This window comes from Penaeus japonicus, unplaced genomic scaffold, assembly GCF_977035675.1.
Source record: "Penaeus japonicus unplaced genomic scaffold, GWHDUDI00000001_assembly GWHDUDI00000024, whole genome shotgun sequence".
NCBI lineage: Eukaryota > Metazoa > Arthropoda > Malacostraca > Decapoda > Penaeidae > Penaeus > Penaeus japonicus.
The window spans coordinates 23,594,944-23,609,943 of NW_028234426.1; the positions used below are offsets into that span (position 1 = coordinate 23,594,944).

The 15,000-nt window shown below is 49.6% G+C and overlaps 1 protein-coding gene across 7 annotated transcripts in view; it reads right to left on the bottom strand.

The window, feature by feature from the left end:
* Positions 1-15,000, bottom strand: part of Fas2 (neural cell adhesion molecule fasciclin 2) — a 144,916-nt gene that overhangs the window by 129,632 nt on the left and 284 nt on the right. For all 7 annotated transcript variants that reach the window (XM_086550828.1, XM_086550826.1, XM_086550824.1 and 4 more), the window contains exon 1: positions 14,892-15,000. This exon is cut by the window's right edge and continues 284 nt beyond it. The gene's annotated coding sequence lies outside the window, so the exon portion shown is untranslated. The remainder of the gene's footprint in view (positions 1-14,891) is intronic.

Below are 15,000 nucleotides of genomic sequence, written 5' to 3' on the forward strand. Positions count from 1 at the left end.
ACAGCTGTCCGCATCTGCCCCCTTTCGCCCTATTCTACATGGACGCCGAGGCCAGCCTCTCTGACATCTTTCTCCCTCGCCTCTCCTCTCCTTTCCTTTCCTTTCCTCTCCTCTCCTCTTCTCTCCTCCCGCCCGCGACGGAGAGACGAGACAAAAGGAGACCCGGTGACCTTGAAGGAGGAACAATAAATGCATCCGGGCCGCCCTGAGACATGGCCGTGGCGAGACAATAACTCTGGCCATTGTGCGAAGGGGTTACGGAATCATCTCGCGCCGGGGGGGGGGGGGGGGGGGATTGCACTCCCGAGTCGCTTCTAGTGGCGAGCGGGATCCAAAATATGGTCGGGATGTGTCTGTGTGTGTGTGTGGGGGGGGGGGGGGCCTCTCGTATCGCCGCCATCTACACAAACGTCACCGTCGTTATTGTATTGCCGACTTGGTAAATAAATAAATAATAAACAAAAATAAAAAAGGGTTATGAACCTAGACTACATTTATACTACGACGGGATCTTGCCGACCAAGACACCACATCAAAGAAAATACGAGAACACATCGATCCACAAAACAACAAACCATAGGGGAAAAAAAAGAAAATAGAGAGAGAACAAACCAAAACACACAAAAAAACGAACAAAAAAACAACATATATATATATATATATACAAAAAAATATAAATCCTCTCACGCAACAACTGGCAGCAACACCTGTAGATCACCGGTGTGGTTGGCGAGCTTCACACCTGTGGATCAGACACTGAGAGAGCGCCCAGCCACAGCCAGCCGTGCAGAAGGAAACTATGATATTCGGATTGTGATTGATACCAATAACGGAAACTGTATCGGACGCAAATGACAAGGATAATGCAGGTCTATCGTACATGAAAGCCAAGGAAGTTTGATGGCATATAAATAAATAAATAAATAAATAAATATACAGAAAAAGAGAGAAAGAGAGAGAGAGAGAGAGAGAGAGAGAGAGAGAGAGAGAGAGAGAGAGGAGAGGGAGAGGGAGAGGGAGAGGGAGAGGGAGAGGGAGAGGGAGAGGGAGAGGGAGAGGGAGAGGGAGAGGGAGAGGGAGAGGGAGAGGGAGAGGGAGAGGGAGAGGGAGAGGGAGAGGGAGAGGGAGAGGGAGAGAGAGGGAGGGAGAGAGATACATATAGATATATCTACTGAAATACTTCCTACCACCCACGCATCTTCTTATCATAGATTTCTATCTTGCAGTGATGGAGGGGAAAACGAGAAAGAAAAAGAGCAAAGAAGGACGAGAAAGGAAGAGGAGATTCAACATCATGCAATCATGCAACTGCACGCACAGCCCATCCCTTTCTCTTGAATCTCTCCCTCTTAACCCCTTACCCCTACCCCTACCTCTACCTCTACCCCTACCCCCCCAACGAGACGCCCAATCGACACCTCCCTCGAGCAACAGAAGCCGCGAGAGGTCATGTAACCATAACGACCAGAGAACAGAGCTGTACCGTCCCCAAGCCCCGCTCCCTCCCTGAGCTATGCCCCCCCTCCCCCCTCCAAGTCCCGCCCCCTCCCTTCATGAGCTATGCCCACCTCAAGCCCCGCCCCCTCCCTGAGCTATGCCCGCCCTAGCCACCGCCCCAACCTCCTCCCCCTAACCCATGCCCCCACCCCTTCCAGCACGGTGAACCAGCTGCTAATGACTAGCACCCAAAGGGGAGGTAGAAGGGGGGGAGAGGAGGAGAGGAGATGGAGGAGAAAGAGGAGGAGGAGGAGGAGGAGGAGGAGGAGGAGGAGGAGGAGGAGGAGGAGGAGGAGGAGGAGGAGGAGGAGGGGGAGGAGGAGGAGGAGGAGGAGGAGGAGATGGAGGAGGAGGAGGAGGAGGAGGAGGAGGAGATGGAGGAGAAAGAGGAGGAGGAGAAAGAGGAGGAGGAGAAAGAGGAGGAGGAGGAGAAAGAGGAGGAGGAGGAGGAGTAGGAAGAGGGGAGGAGGAGGGAAGTAGGGAGATGGAGAGGGAGGGGGAGGGAGGAAGGAATGAGAGGGAGGGAGGGAGGGAGGGAGGAATGAGAGGGAGGAAGGGAGAGGGAGGGAGGGAGGGAGCGAGGGAGAAAGGGGGGAGGGAAATGACCACAATCAGCGTCGGCGTAACTGGCAATCAAGAGGAATATTACATGCGGCATGAAGGGCCAGCTTGTCCCGAAGGGCGAAGGTCAAGTGGACGAAATGAGGATTTTCGACGACTCTTGCCTCGTTTCCCGCGCTGTTCTTTTTTTTCAGCTTTGTTTTTTTTTCCATCTTCCTTTTTTTTTCTTACTAATAATCCGTGGCGAACTTGTGCAATTTTGAAATTATGGCGCCAACAGTCTCGCGCGAAATTACAACCCTCACCCCCAAAAAAAGAAGAAATAAACTACAATAACAAAAGGGTGAGGAAGAAGAACTTTTCGCGGTCTTGGACAATAATGGCCCTGAACCGCAGCAATTAAAGGACGCTAAAAAGCATGGCGACAGCGGCCATTTACGGCCCCGGCCAGAGCGAGAGGCACGTCACCAGAGAACCAAAGCCATTGTCAAGAAACTTAAAAAGAAAGATATTAACAATAACAAAAAATAATAAAACGGCAAATCCAAAGACAAAGGAAGGCTACGGTCTGCGACGCCTCCTGCAACGCCCGCCAAAGAACAGCAAGTGTTGAGAAATGTCACCTCGGAGAACAAGCGCCTTGAGAAACGAGAGAGAGAGAGAGAGAGAGAGAGAGAGAGAGAGAGAGAGAGAGAGAGAGAGAGAGAGAGAGAGAGAGAGAGAGAGAGAGAGAGAGAGAGAGAGAGAGAGAGAGAGAGAGAGCGCAACAGCTGCTCGTAGATCGCCAGCAAGTCTCTCTCTCCCCCAGATTTAATCATTTCAGTTCCTTCTCACGGCTGAGGGCAACCAACCAACCAACCTTCCTTGCAAGAAAGGTATGTTGCGTGGATGATTGCTGGGAAGCTCTGCAAGTTACAGGGAGCTTGCAGGGGGAAAAACACCAAGGGCTCGCCAGAAGCAGCTCTGTGTTCGGGAGGGTGGTGGATCTTTTTGTCTTACTTTCTTTTAATGAAATGCACATGGACACACGAACTGACTTACACACACACACACACACACACACACACACACACACACACACACACACACACACACACACACACACACACACACACACACACACACACACACACACACACACACAAAGAGCGCGCGCGCATGGTACTTACGTGTTACGTCATGACCACGACCTGGAAACGAAGAATTACTGCGCGAAAGGGGAAAAGAAAACACTTTTGGAACGCCGCGCTCCCTCGACAAAACACTCACTTCCCGCCAAGGCATGTCCATTGTGAAAATTTGCCGCGCAAAAACTGGCTTCGCAGGTTGACGCCACGCCCTGGCGACACAAAAGTTATCCAGTGAAGAAGCTCCGTGGTAGGGTATTATCCCTCTGTCTTTTAGAACACTGCCCCTGTCAGCTGTTATTGTTCCTGTCCAACTCCCTTGATATAGACATCCACGGTGCTAAGAGTAACAGCCAAATATCAGTATCTATATACACCTGTTTTTGGCCCCTCCTTGAGGCTTCTTACTCTTACTCCCAGAGGCTCTCCCAACCAGCTGTGCTTCAGACTCTACCTAACTCTCAATCTCAACTGTTCTTGGGCCTTACGAGCATCTCCATGTCTTTTGGTCTGTTATTGCTATTTTCTTTTTCTGTTTCCACTCTCACTCCTACTCCTACTCCTATACTACTCCTTCCCCTTTCCCACTCCTCCTCGAAATGGACGCCAGGAAGCCAAGGTACGGCGGAAATGAGGGAACAAAGGTAGGTGAGGGGAAGCATTTAAGGTGGGGGAAGGAGGCAGGGAAGGAAGGGAAATAAGGAAAGAGGGAAGGTATAGAAGCAGAGAAGGGCGAGAATAGAGAAGGGCGATAATAATGACGAGGGAGGGCATCAGAGAGAATAATAATAATAAAAATAATAATAATAAAAATAAAAAGAGTACTTCAGTTCTGTTTCTCTCCTCTTCAGCGCTCTTCAAGGAGCTTGCCACATCCTGTCGGGTTAACTCAGCTGTGACGGGCGCCCTCCCCCTTCTCCCCTCCCCATCACTTATCACCCTCCCCTTCATCCCCCCTGATCACCCTCCCGTCTCCCCCCCTTCACCCCTTTCCCCCTTACCTCCCTCCTACGCGCATACGCATATTGCGCGCTCGGCATTATCGAAGCATCTACTGCCTTGCCTCTTGCAACGAGTGAGCATTTGATTGCAATTCCACTCGGATTCAAGGTTTCGGTGACGAGATTAGGTAGAGGGGAATAAGGAGGAGAAAGAGATTGAAGCGAACGAAGGGAGAGGAAAAGGGAGAATGAATGGAGGGTAAGGGCGAAATAAAGAGGGGGCGAAGAAATGGAAGAGGGAGAATAAGAAGCAGAGGGGATTAAAGAGAGGCGAGGAGAGAAAGAGGAGGTTAAGCAGTGTGAGGGGAGATGGGCGAAAGGGGAAAAAAGAAAAACCTTAACACGACAAAAAAAATAAAGTCAACCACAATGCAACGGCAAGCGGCAACGACCCTAAGAAACGGATAATCGTCCTCACGAAGACAGGAAGACGACAGCGACAGCAAAACCCTTTCGAGCGCCACGTAATGGGAGCACACCCAGCCACCCACTCACCCACCCAAACCAACCCACCCGCCCACCCACCTACCAACCCGCCCACCTAACCGTCCACCCACCTACCAACCCGCCCACCTAACCGTCCACCCACCTACCAACCCGCCCACCTAACCGTCCACCCACCCACCTCCTCGAAGGCAGAGAACACACACCGCATCGTAAGGCAGCCACGCCCACCCGAGGTAGTTGCTGCTACCACCACCACCACTAACGACCCCCTACGCCCTTATAACCGTAAGTGAACAACCCAGCTCATAATAAGGCGTAGTAGGTGAATGAACGCATGTATGTATGTAACCTCTGTAACACTGACTACACCCACACCAATATCCGCACTCACAACACCTATACCTATACCCACACCCACACCTACACCCACACCAGCACCTATACCTACACCCACACCCCCATCCACACTTAATCCCAAACAAACCTACATCTACATATACATATACATATACACCCAAACCCACACTCAATACCCTTCCCCACCCTATACCCACACATCCCAATCCCCCAATCAGCACGAGAGATTGGTCTGTCATGCTCGCAGGTGACGCGAGAATAAAATATACAATACATACACATACTACTGAATGGTCTACATGGTTTTCATTCTTACTCCCTCGCAATCTCGTTCTCGTTCTCGTTTTCTCTTTTTCTTTTTCTTTTTTTTATGTTTTATCTTTATTTTTCTCTTTCTCTCTCTCTAGGATAGGGAGGGAGGGAGGGAGGGAGGGAGGGAGGGAGGGAGGGAGGTGGAGGTGGAGGTGGAGGTGGAGGTGGAGGTGGAGGTGGAGGTGGAGGTGGAGGTGGAGGTGGAGGTAGGGGTAGAGGCAGAGGTAGAGGAAGAAGAGGAGGGAGAGAGGGATGAACGAAAACAAGAGAGGAAGAAAACAAGAGCAAACGAGAAAACAAACAGCGAATGAAAAAATATATACCCCCGCCTGTAGCAAGGAAGAAGGCCAGAATCAGCCATAAATCCTGCTCGGCGGCCAACAATAGCCCGCCCAATCGCCGCTATTACAAGCCTCTCTTACGTCACGCCCTGGAGCCTGCACCCACAAGGAGGGTCACGAGGGGGGGAGGGGGGGGCAAGAAGGAAGCATCTACGACTACCAACGACCTGTAACGGCCATCTTCAACTCCCTATTTGCAACCATACTCATCCTTCTGCAGCGCCCCCAGGTACCAACAGGGCGTCATCACCTCTATTGCTACCACTAAGAGAGAGAAGGTAGTAGGGTGAGAGAGAGAGGACAGAAGGGTGAGACAGAGAGACAGAGAGAGAGAGAGAGAGAGAGGGAGAGAGAGAGAGAGAGAGAGAGAGAGAGAGAGAGAGAGAGAGAGAGAGAGAGAGAGAGAGAGAGAGAGAGAGAGGTGAAATACAGTATGGGAGAGGAGAGGGGAGAGAGAGAGAGAGGGAGAGGAGGAGGGAGAGGGAGAGAGAGAGAGAGGGAAGAGGGAGAGGGAGAGGGAGAGGGAGAGGGAGAGGGAGAGGGAGAGGGAGAGGGAGAGGGAGAGGGAGAGGGAGAGAGAGAGAGGGAGAGGGAGAGGAGAGAGAGAGAGAGAGAGAGAGAGAGAGAGAGAGAGAGAGAGAGAGAGAGAGAGAGAGAGAGAGAGAGAGAGACAAAGAGAGAAAATCGAAAAAACGACACAGCAAACAATCATGGAGATATTAGGCAAACGTGACGACGACGACGACAGAGGAGGGAGGATAAACACGAGAAGCAGCTCGGGGTTGCAACTCATCCTCCCTTCCCCCGCCTTTTCGTCTCTCGTTTTCCTCATTCCATCCGTCTCTTACTCTTTCTTCCTTTCTTCCTTTTTTTCTCTCATCTCTTCCTCTCTTAGAAGACACAACAAAACGCCACTAACCATTGAATAACGACCTTACATTTAAAACAACAACAACACCAACATGTCCTCTGGGATGTGTTCGGATGTGGTGGCGAAGAACCTCGACGCAGACACTAGGGACAAGGGATACGGACAAGGGCTAGGAAACACTTGTCAGGAAGCATGTAATGGAAGCTGAGGGAGGAGTGAGGGAGTAAGGGGAGGGGGAAAGGGGTGAGTGGAGAGAGGAGGGAGGGAGGGAGAGAGGAGGGAGGGAGAGAGGAGGGAGGGAGAGGGGAGGTGGGAGAGGGGAGGTGGGAGAGGGGAGGGGAAAGGGGTGAGTGGAGAGAGGAGAGAGGAGAGAGGAGGGAGGGAGGGAGGGAGGGAGGGAGAGAGGGAGAGAGGGGAGAGGGGGAATCTGTGGGGGCAGATGGCTTGGGGATACGAGCTCAAGAGAGTACATGAGTGCAGCGGTGATAGTAAGATTAAAAGAGGGGAGGGGAGGGGAGGGGATGGAGGGAAAGGGAAGGGGAGAGAAGGATGGAAAGAGCCGCCCCTTCCCCCACACACCCCACCTCACCCCACCCCTCCCCTCCTCTCCTCTCCTCCCTGTCCACGACCTTGCAAGACGACATGCCAAGACTAGAAAAAAAGAAGAAATCCGCGGCGGTCGACAAAGGAGGGAGGACAGCGCCGCCACAACGCACGAGCAGCGCACGTGGAAGCAAGGTCGAGGGGCGAGGTATCTTCATCGAGTCTCCGTCGTCGATGAAACGTAATCGAACCCGAGCACTGGCAATGCGCTCTGATATACAAACAAAAAAAGTGAGAGTGAATGAGTGAAAGGGGGGAGATAGGGGAGGGGGGGAGAGAGGGGAGGGGGAGAGAGGAGGGGAGAGGGAGAGAGAGGAGGGATGAGGGAGAGAGGGAGAGGAGGGGAGAGGGAGGGAGGGAGAGGAGGGGAGAGGGAGGGAGGGAGGGAGAGGGAGAGGGAGAGGGAGAGGGAGAGGGAGAGAGAGAGGGAGAGGAGGAGAGAGAGAGAGAGAGGAGAGAGAGGGAGAGGAGGAGAGAGAGGGAGAGAGAGGAGAGAGAGAGAGAGAGAGAGAGAGAGAGAGAGAGAGAGAGAGAGAGAGAGAGAGAGAGAGAGAGAGAGAGAGAGAGAGAGAGAGGAGGGGGAGAGGGGGAGAGGAGAAGAGAGAGAGAGAGAGAGAGGAGAGGGAGAGGGAGAGAGAGAGAGAGAGAGAGGAGAGAGAGAGAGAGAGAGAGAGGAGAGGGGGAGAGGAGAGGAGAGAGAGGAGAGAAAAGGGAGGAGAGAGAAAAAGTGAAATAGAAAAGAGAAATAGAAAAGAGAAAAAATAAAAAAAAAGAGAGAAAAGAGAGAGAGAGAGAGAGCCAGCCATCCCAACCGCCAAGTGACAGCAGCAGCGAAAGCAGCATCGACAAGGCCTCCACAAAAGCAACGAGATCCCTTGGTATGTCCGGGGCCCCGCGTCTCCCGGCGAGAAGCGATCCCACCAGGCAAGCGGGCAGGCAAGCAGGCAGGCAGGCAGCCTTGGTGCATGAAGGCAGACCAGCGCCACCTGCAGGGTCATGGCCGGGACTGCCCGGGCCCGCCACGACTCACTTCCCTGCAACCACGCTTCGCTTCCTTGCCTGATTGCTTCGCCGTTTCCTTGCATATATAAAAGGCCGGCTTGTCAGCTTCCTTCCGCACTTGCTTGTTTGCTTGCTTGATTGCTTGCTTGAACGCTCGCCTATTTACAAGGTCGATTTTCCGCCTGCCTTATCTGCCCTTTCAGCTTGCGGTGATGGAAGACATCGTCTCGGGCCCGCAGTGGGCAGACACGCAGAATAACACTAGTAATGTAATATACATATAGATAGATAGATGGACATATATATAGATAGATAGATGGATAGATAGATAGATAGATAGATAAATACATAGATACACAGATGGATAGATACACAGATGGATAGATACATAGATAAATAGATACACAGATAGATACATAGACAATTAGAAATCAAGGACCGTAACTCAATGGACATCACACTCGATGGCATGAATGGGGCCCCGCGCTGATGTCACAATGAGGAAAAGAATGAAGTCCTCAGGAAAAAAAAATCAGTCGACGCGGCCCTCCTGGAGCGGGTTGCTGAATGGCATGAGGAAATCATGAGAAGTAGTAAGAGGTCACTGGGTGTGGGGGGTGGGGGTGGGGTGAGAGGGAGAGGGAGACGGGAGGGGCGGGGAGACAAAGGAGGCACCGAGCAGTAAGAAGGAAATATGGGGGTTGGGCGGTGGTAGCCGAGATGGGGGGTCGGGGGCACTGGGTGGGTAGCTAGCAGCAGGGCACTGGGTCACTAGGTTGAAACAATAGATCTACGGAACAGTAGCGGGGGGAGGGGGAGGGAGGGGAATTACACACCCTTACCCCATCAGTTCAAACCCCCGTCGCGAAGGAGGAAAGAAGAAAGAAAAAAAAAAAGATAAAGACACAAAACCGAGATAGAGGCCAGGCAGAATCTCCCCCCTCCTTCGGACGCAGCCGAGGGACCGAGAGAACGAGTACCGAAGGAGAGAGAGCCCCCGTAGTCAGAAGCTCGGGCCGCCTCGAAAACAATGGTGCAGCACACAAGCAGCAACACCCGGACCTCGCAAGCCTAACGCCATCGACCCCCTGCGCCGTAATGTAACCCCCTCTCTCCCCCTCCCCCCTACCCCTCCCCCTCTGGCACTGCCCTAATACCCCCTCCTCCCCCTGACGCTGCCATAACACCCCTACTGCCCCTACCCCTGCCCCTTCCTCCTCCTCCTCCTACTTCCCCCTATAGCTACATTTATCAAATGTGTGTTTTTTCCTTCAGCTGATATCCCGGGCGTAATTCCCGTATCCGTGCCCCTCCCCCCCACGCTCCCTCCCCCTCCCTCCCCTTCCTCCATTCGCAGGCCCTCTTGGAGACGCTGAAAGAGACATCTTATCCGAGGCGGTCGACAGAAGCAAAGAGGCCAATTAGCAGCGCGAGGAGAGTCCTAGTCTTAGATACACAGCATTAAGATAGTCGGTCAGTCGGTCGGTTCGTATCTTTCCTTTTGAGAAAGATGCAATCGACTCATGGAGGGAAAAAAATACTTTCGTTATTCACTCAAACTTGTAAAAAAAAGTTTATACAAAGATCGCAGGAGTAATTTATGATACCAAATCACACAAACTGAGAGAAAGAGAGAGAGATGGAGAGATGGAGAGTGGAGAGATGGAGAGTTGGAGAGATAGATAGAGAAACATATACACCATACGTTTCGACACACCCATCCGTGATCTACGGTTCTCTCTCTCTCTCTCTCTCTCTCTCTCTCTCTCTCTCTCTCTCTCTCTCTCTCTCTCTCTCTCTCTCTCTCTCTCTCTCTCTCTCTCACCGCGAGCCCGACGCAACTGGCGACGGGGTCCACTCTTCATGCATGTCCGCGGGTCATTTGGTAAGGAGTGGGTGACCTTGAAGGCGAGGGAGGCCGACCTTGGGACCTTAGTCGAGCCCAGCAACGAGGCGGCAGCAACGCTGTCCCCACGCAGACCACGCAGGCAGCACAGGATACAAGAAAGCGCATAGGCGACTGTGTTGCTACTTGCATTGCTTGCGATATGGGATAGTAAGGGGGAGGGGGGGAGTAGGGGTGCTAACGGGGGGGAAGGGGGGAGTAAGGGAGTACGCTGTGTGGGGGGGATCAGAGTATGCCATGTAGAGCCTGGGGTGCTGTCGAAAAATCTGTTTTATAGCATCAAGTGACTGCAAGGCTTTAAGGACGTCTCCAGACGACTGATACATTTAGCAGCTACTTCTCGTAGAGCTGAGGGGAGCTCAATCGCCGATTATCTCGTAGATAAAACTTAATACAGACTCCTCGCCACGCATAATGAAACCTTTGCTTGGGCTTTGGCATTTAAGCGCACTTTTTTTTTTCTTTTTTTTAGAGGGAGAAGCACCGTCATCCATATCTAAAATCCCACCATAAAAAAACTGCTAAATTCACCATAAATTTCTTACAACATGTGTCTCGTGCAAATAACGACAAATGCACTTGGCCCTGCACGCTTCGCAGCTGCCGATTTCGCCGAGAAAAAAACACTTGTCTACACATACACACGAGCAGAGCGAAATGAACATACAAACGACAGAATATCCTTACTCTTTCAGACACCACCAAATGTGCAACGACCAACCCTACCTCGGTGCAGCTCGCTCTCCTGTTTCTGGCCCATCTCTCAAACACGTCGTCATCGCCTTGAAAGCATCTCTAATCTTAGCTAACCAGTACCACGTTCAGATTTCTGCATCAGGTTGAAAGACACCCACGCCCATTGGCCGGGGTCGCAGAATTTCTCCGCCACAGATTTTCAGTGCAGTTGCATGATTCGTCCAAACAAAAGCCGTGACTCAACTCTTCTAGTGTTATGGGACTGACGGCTTCCATGTCTTTTTCCGGAATATTCCTCGGTTCGGCGGCGACAAACGGACCTGCCGTGTCCGATACTAATAACAGATTTCCCATAAATACTACTACACTGAAGCACAAAACCCTTTACGACCGCAATGATCAGACTAAAAAAGCAAACTTCCTCTTTACACAATGACAATGCATGTTGCACACTAAGAGATTTCCTTCCTTGATTCAGCTCTTATGACATCCATATTTGGAAATTTTGTCACACCTAATACATATATACTTACATACATACAAACAATATATACATACACACACACACACACACACACATATATAATATATATATATTATATATATACACATACAAGTACATACGTATTCATCTACAAATATATATATATACATATAAATTATATAAATATATAAATAAATAAATATATAAATAAATATATATATATATATACATTTATATATCTATATATAATATATATATATATATAAATGTTTAAAGGAGATTATATAATACCTATACCATTTCAATCTTAAGTTCCAAAGCTACCAGTACTCAACGTCTATACTTTTCACAGAATCCTAACACTTCTCTCGAGATACAGCACCATTATGTTCGTCGACTGCAATCCCTGTGACGTTTCCTTCTGATCTGAACTTCTCAAAAGCAATATTATGATCAGGTATTCCACCTTCTTCACAGGAAATGCTTTTAGTCTCGTATTGTCATAAAAGTAAATATGAACGTTTTGTCAAAGGCAAATAAATCAACGCTTCGCAGCTCAATATCAAACTTGAAACAACACAAATCAGTCAAAAAACGAGGTCCAGCTACATATCAATGTCATGACGCTGTATTGATGAATCAATTTAGCTTCGTTTATTTACTGCACGTCCCGGAAGCAAGAGCACACGTCAAAATTCATCACAGGTTAAAAAGAAAGAAAAATAAAGGCACACGAACAAAATATTACCTCCTTTCAAACTGAACATACAAATCTATCACTTGGGGGGGGAGGGGTTTCCAAGCTGCATTCAAGTCACCACCACAAGATCGAAACCGGGTGTGTCGGAACCGTAGAGTTTTCCCCCTCGGCTACTCTCGAGTGCCCGGCGAAGCCTGCCTGCCACACCCATAATACTGGTCGACGCCGCGGCTACTACGACCGGCGCACGACCCTCGGTAACGACCATTTCTTCTTGCTTGGAAAGAAGCAAAACAAAAACAATCAAGGCCACCATCTTCGATTCTAAAACAGTGAAATTAACAAAAAGATTCGCCGATCAAAATCAACTTTCCTTCACTGCTGTGCCTAGGTTAACACCGCAAAATTAACTCGGTACGGCTGGCGAATTCACTTATTGAAATGTTCCGAATGTTTAAAATGTTTCAACATTGGTAGATCACAAAATTTGCATGAGACAGTGAGGGGAGTAAATGTTTTAAATTGCGTGGAACATCCACGGGAAAGCGAGATGGAAAGATATGCACATACAGACAGACAGACAGACACAAACACAGAAACATGGTCACCCGCACACGAGAATGTTCACATACTGTATACAGTGAGGGAGGGGGAAAGGAAGGAAGGAAGGAAGGGAGGAGATAGGGAGAGGGAGAGATAGAGAGAAGAGGATTGAAGGAATGAGGGAGAGGAGAGGAAGAAGAATGAGAGAGGAGAGGAAGAAGAATGAGAGAGGAGAGGAAGAAGAATGAGAGAGGAAAGGAAGAAGAATGAGAGAGAGGAGGGATGAGAGAGAGAGAGAGAGAGAGAGAGAGAGAGAGAGAGAGAGAGAGAGAGAGAGAGAGAGAGAGAGAGAGAGAGAGAGGGAGAGAGAGAGGGAGGAGAGGGAGGAGGAACAAGGGAGAGGAGAGGGAGGAGGAACAAGGGAGAGGAGAGGGAGGAGGAACAAGGGAGAGGAGAGGGAGGAGGAACAAGGGAGAGGAGAGGGAGGAGGAATGAGAGAGAGGAGGAATGAGAGAGAGGAGGGATGAGAGAAAGAGGAGGAATGAGGGAGAGAAAGAGGAAGAATGAGGGAGAGAGAGAGAAGGAATAAGAGAGAGAGAAAAGGAGAAAAAATGGAGGGAAAGAGAGAAAATCGTTCCATCAAAATAAAACGAATGACATGAAATGAAATAATCATACCCTCCCCCCCCTCCCGGCACTACCCACCACAATGGTATATCAGAACAAGGAAATATCAAAAGGCTTGCACTGGGAAAAACAGGGGAGGAGCGTCCCTGTGCTCATTCAACATGACACGTTTTAAGCCTATTTGCAACTTTCCTTCACCGAAAATGCCTGTGCAATATTTCCGTAGTCGTGGTGCTTGCTCGGCCAAACCTTCCGGGAAGACAATCACGTTGAAATATGACTTTGGACTCTCTTGCATGCATGGCTTTGTAGCAGGACATTCATCAGTCGACTTTGCCATGATCAGTCGATTAAGTGACTATTAAAATAGATTATGTCCATTTCGTTGCGCAAACATAACCTGAAATTTATTTATGTCTCGCTTTATTAATCTCTCTCTCTCTCTCTCTCTCTCTCTCTCTCCCTCTCTCTCTCTCTTTCTCCCTCTCCCTCTCTCTCCCTTTCCCTCTCTCTCCCTTTCCCTCTCCCTCTCCCTCAAGACTAAAAATCCTGTCGAATTTGAAAGTTTGCTCAAGTCCAGCTATAAATGATATTAAGCCTGAAGATTTTAAGAGAAAAAAAAACATAAGGCAGCGCTTCTGTCGCCTCTTGTTTGTGCGAAATGCGCCGGAAGCTTTATTCTTTTCCAGAGGGACTTAAAAGATGTTCCAATCATGTAATAGCCCTTTTCCTGGACTACTATCGCGTCTTGGCTATGGCACAATGGCTATTTTGGCGTGGCCTGTGCCGAGTGAGAAAGACGTTGTAACGGTTTATGTTTAAATTCAGACAGTATGTATGTAAATATTGGAATTAGGTCTTCTCCACGTCCGTAACTATAATCGAGAGAGAAAAAAAGATATATGCAAGAAAATTTGACAATAATATTAAGCTCCCGAACGTGAAAAAAGGTATGTTGACCCATCACGATTTCCAACAATCCTGTCGAACAAAAATAGTTCCACGTCTGCTTCCAAAAATGGAAAAAAATGAAAAAAAAGTGAAATCAAGCGTGTGAGATTACCACGCAAAATAATTCCGACTTAGAGCGCATTGACAAGGACAAACAAAACATCTCAACTTGCTTCAACTTAGCTCGTTCGACTGGAGACGAAAACACGATCCTCTTTTTTTCCCTTTCGCCCACTAAAGCATTTCTCCTCGTCTAAGTGTTGCAGGTAAAATGTTGATAACTTCACAACTCTAAGAGTACTTGAAAATGACTGATGCCAAGTGCTCACGCCAGACTGCAATATACACACACTGCATGGCGCCATCAGCCTCTTCTGTGATCAACGGCGCTGTGCTTATAATAAACCTGTGCATGACATCATTCCAAATCGCCTTCTCTCCCTCCCTCCCTCCCCCTTCTCTCCCCTCCCCTCCCTCCCTAAACCCGTCCGAACACTTGTACACTTTTTTAAGAGTTAGTACGTACACACACACCTCTTCTCTTCTTCCCACAGCAAGGCTAAGTTAGGGCGCTCCTTTTCCCACGCACAAGAGCGCACAATTCGACTCCCGTAAAAACCCCTTTGGAGAGACAACCTCAACGCTTCCTCAACCAAACGACCAAGAACGAGCGAGGACCGACACGTCAACCATCTCTTCCTCCCGTTGCGAATTCAACCCGGGAAATAAAACGATTAAATAACGCTAACCGGACTTCACCTGAGATACGGAAAGCCACAGGTTACGACAATCAACTCTCACTCACTCACACACACACTCGCTCTCTCGCTCGCTCGAACTCCCAAAGTTACTAACTCGCACTTACCAGCAACCTGAGTGGTGATTTCCGACTGCTCTTGAGGTCGTACACTTCCCCAGCAGGAGAATGTGGAGGTCACACGCGGCGAGACTTTGCACTTGCCCCCATGTACAGT